We start from the raw sequence: 4,497 nt of genomic DNA on the forward strand, positions 1-4,497 counted from the left end.
AGAAAGGGTAGCTGAGGTAGGCAGGGGTGGATAAATGAACAGGCTTACCAGGACCAGAGGTCAAGAGGGTCCATAAGCCTCTAAAAATTTGAAAGCATGCTTTCTAATTCAGGAAGTTTTCTAAAGGCAAAGCACATGAAACCCTGGCTGCTGCACTGTGGCCTTCCATTGACCTTGATGCACTAAATGTGTGTGTTCAAGTCTACCCGGATGGGTAAAAGCAGAAGACTATATTTTTTACTTTTGTTATTTCAGTCTATATGGGCCAATCTGGGTTTCTTGTTTATATTTTTAAAACTGTCAATATTCATTTATATGTTATGGTATTTATTTATTTTAATATTTCGGTCTTATTTACGGTGAAATAATACAGTATGCTGTAATACAGAACATATGATCCGAGCTAGACGCAAAGACTCCACAATGCAATGCGGGCATTCATTCACAGAATCGGTTGTCATTGGTTGTCACCAGCAACAACAAGTTGCTCAGCTTTGTACCAGCCGCAATACCAGAGAAAGGACTTTGGTAATACCGATTACCGACCGAAGACTCCGGAAGTGACGTAGTATGTGCCGCTCGGCGGATAAGAAGATAAAAAAATATATATTTGTGCAAAATTGACTTAATTTATTTAATATATGCTTTTTTGGAAATGTTCTAGATTTCTAAGAAATGTGTTTTTGCACTATTGTAAAACATTTCTTGAATAAAAAAGATAAAAGAAATACACAGTATTCGTAATATTGATGTTTTTGTCTAACGTTGTATTTGAGGATTTAAACAATAAAGATGACAATAATAATAAATACAGTTTAATATTTGTCTCATGTATTGTGTGCTCATCGGCCGGCGGCAATCTGCAATGGAATGAAGCCCATTCACGGCCATAGTTACATAGTTACACGAACATGTCCCCCCACCACCACCCCGGAATAACTACACATAAGCACTCGCTTTGTGTGGCGCGTCTCTTATGGGAGTTGTAGTTTTAAAGTATATTGGTATATTTCTCACAATTAGAAGTTAAAAGTGTAAAATTCTGGATACACCCTGTGTCTTTTTGGGATGGGGAACACACTGGTGTTATCAGATTTCAAAAAATGAATCGTTAAATAGGTGAGATAGCTTATTTCCATATTTGACAGTGCTTATACAGTGGGTAAACTTTGGTGACCATATCTACATGACAGTAGAGGCCCAGAGCTTTATATATAAATGCTGGTCTATGTGTTTAGCACCTTCTGTTGCTAAATTACAAACTAAGATGGACTGGGTTCAAGGTTCAGAGGTCAATATTTCAAAGCAGGAGTAATGTATCCTCTTCAGACTGAAATATGTTACTCTTCAGGTTGAGACCTTTCCAACGATGTGTTTGCTATAGTCCCAGAACAACGTTTTAATTTTACATATCATGGTTTGCGGATGATCCACTTTGGGTGATAGCCTCCTTTATTGTCCTCAGAGGGATATTTACCTTGAGGTCAAATGCTTCACACATAACACGTGACTTATTGTTTTATCATACAACTGACATATACTTACAAAAAAAAAAACATAAACATAATGATATGTAGTCAGTCTGAAGCACATCACACAACAACAATCTATTGCTCATCTTTCACAAACAGTGACAAGAGCAACACACAACCATTTGCATTACATCATGAAGCTATTACACAACCAGCCTCAAACAACATTATTTAAAGTTTTAATTGAGGTAGGTCCAAATTGTGCTATAGTTTTGAAATGTTAAGTTTAGATTGGGGTACCCATATCTTCTGCCAGAGGATAAGAGCTCATACTTGGTATGGAGCTCATACCGCTTCCAAATCATCAGTTCTCATCCTCCTCTATCTGTCTGCTGCCTTCGACACTGTGAACCATCAGATCCTACTGTCCATTCTCTCATCACTGGGCATCACTGGAACTTCCCTCCACTGGTTTGAGTCCTATCTCACAGGTAGGTCCTTCAGGGTCGCATGGAGAGGTGAGGTATCCAAAGCACATCAACTGACCACAGGGGTTCCCCAGGGTTCAGTGCTTGGACCGCTCCTCTTCTCCATTTACACCACATCACTGGGACCCATCATACAGGCACATGGTTTCTCATATCATTGCTATGCTGATGACACCCAGCTCTACCTCTCATTTCAACCAGATGATCCCACGGTAGCTGCACGAATCTCAAGCTGTCTGGCTGACATCTCGGCATGGATGAAGGAACATCACCTGCAGCTCAACCTGACAAAGACTGAGCTACTCGTCCTCCCTGCCAACCCGTCTCTAGAGCACCACTTAACTATCCAGCTAGATTCTTCCTCAATCACCCCATCAAGGTCGGTCAGAAATCTGGGAGTAACCTTTGATGACCAGCTGACCTTTACAGACCACATTACAAGACAGCTCGATCATGCAGGTTTGAAATGCACAACATCAGGAAGATCAGGCCTTTCCTAACTGAGCAGGCAACACAACTTCTTGTCCAGGCCCTGGTTATTTCTAGGCTTGATTACTGCAATGCTCTTCTGGCTGTACTTCCATCTTGTGCAGCTAAACATCTACAAATGATCTGGAATGCTGCAGCTCGTCTTGTCTTCAACGAGCCCAAAAGGGCCCACGTCACTCCTCTGTTCATCTCTCTGCACTGGCTGCCACTCTCTGCTCACATCAAATTCAAGGCCTTGACACTTGCTTACAGATCGACCACTGTCTCAGCTCCCTCTTACTTTCACTCGCTCCTACGAGTCTACACCCCCACCAGAAGCCTACGATCGATCAATGAGCGACGGCTTGTGGTACCATCACAAGAGCCACAAAATCACTCTCTAGAACATTCTCATTCACAGTTCCATGCTGGTGGAATGATCTGCCCACCCTCATCCGGAATGCAGAATCCCTGACAGCATTCAAAAGACAACTGAAAACTCATCTCTTCCGAAAGCACTTAACATAAAAAATAAAATAAAAATAAAAATCCTTTAAATCCTCACTTGCCTAGTTTATGCTACTCTGAGCAATGTTTGAACTTTGTATTTGAGCACTTCTTGTGTTGTTATTGCCTCCTCACGATAACTTGTTTGGTTTAGACCTCAGATGTAAGTCGCTTTGGATAAAAGTGTCTGCTAAATGACTAAATGTAAAATGTAAATGTAAAATGTATGGAGAATAAAGATGGATCAGACCACATTCTTTATGCTTGCCTGGAGAGACTGGTTTCTATTCTTCTCCACAACCTTCATGACAGTCATATTAAAATGCTCTGTAATGCAGCCTTGTGTAACATTAAACCCTCTGATTCACTGTGAGTGTTTGCTCTAAATGATAACACCCCTTTCAACACGGGCCTTCCAGCCAAAGGTATTGTCCATATACACCCCAAGGTGCCTGTAGGAGCGAGCTGATGGATTGGTTCATCATTTATGACTTCTAATACCTTCTGACCCATGTCAAGACCCTTTCATCAACTTGTGAAATGGTTGAATGAGATATGCGAGTTGTGTCTGTATGCTGTAAGCCGAGGAAGAAGTGTGCCAAAAATGCCAAAACACATGTTGTATACTGTATGTATACTAACCATAAATTGAAATTTCAAAAAAGTTTAAATTTTAAAACTACTAATAATGCAGTGTGATTTTAAATCAAAGTCCCACCCATAAATATGCTCTCGTGTTTTTTCCCCTTTAGTCTCTGCTATTAACATTTATCAACCACAAAATTTTAAAACCAACCACAAAATTGCTTTTTTAAATAACTATGCATGGAAAATAAAAATAAAAATGCTTCTCTTTTTATAGTTTTATTTTTTGTTTTTCACAACAGTACAACAAATCCAATTAATCAAACAAGCCATTAGGCTGTATTTTTAAACACTCAACTGTAGTTTTTTTTTTTATATATAGTATATAAGGCAAATCAAAGTGCTTAGGTCAGGAAATGTAGTTATTAAAGCAAGTCTTGAAGTAATTCAACGACACTTCCCAATTAAACATCCAAATTCCGAAAAATTGGTTTGTGTGTGTATATATAACCTCTATAGTGTCTATAATTAAGTCACATTTTCAAGTTTTGGGCCAGTTTTTTGCATTTGTTGACCTCTATGTACCTTCACTGCACATGAAAGCTGAATAAGTCCTGTCAAGGATGCTTTCAGAGACCATCTGTAGCAGGTGAGTTGATGCAAGAGTCCAAATTCAGAAATAAATGGGGTTGTGTGTCCATGTAAAACTGTCAGAAAACTCAGATTTGCCACAGCAGATGACATCAGTGGAATTATGTTTATTATTATTAGTAAAATACACATATTTACACCTTCCTGTAAACTTTTCTGCACATAGTTTTGTTCTACCATAAACAGAAGAGGACTATTCGAAAAACAGTTTCTTAAATTAATTTCAGTTTGTATAACTACCATTCATTATTATGTTTAATGTAACATGTAGATATGATAATTACTATTATTCAAGCATATCTGACTTACAAACAGTGTTTCCTCTT

At 38.8% G+C, this 4,497-nt stretch overlaps 1 pseudogene; it reads left to right on the top strand.

Moving 5' to 3' along the window:
* The first annotated feature begins 210 nt into the window (after window positions 1-210).
* LOC119892868 lies at window positions 211-2,944 on the top strand (annotated as a pseudogene).
* The last annotated feature ends 1,553 nt before the right edge of the window (window positions 2,945-4,497 follow it).

This window comes from Micropterus salmoides, unplaced genomic scaffold (genome assembly GCF_014851395.1).
Source record: "Micropterus salmoides isolate LMB-PRFRI ecotype aquatic unplaced genomic scaffold, ASM1485139v1 Ms_hic_scaffold_743, whole genome shotgun sequence".
NCBI classification, from domain to species: Eukaryota; Metazoa; Chordata; class Actinopteri; order Centrarchiformes; family Centrarchidae; genus Micropterus; species Micropterus salmoides.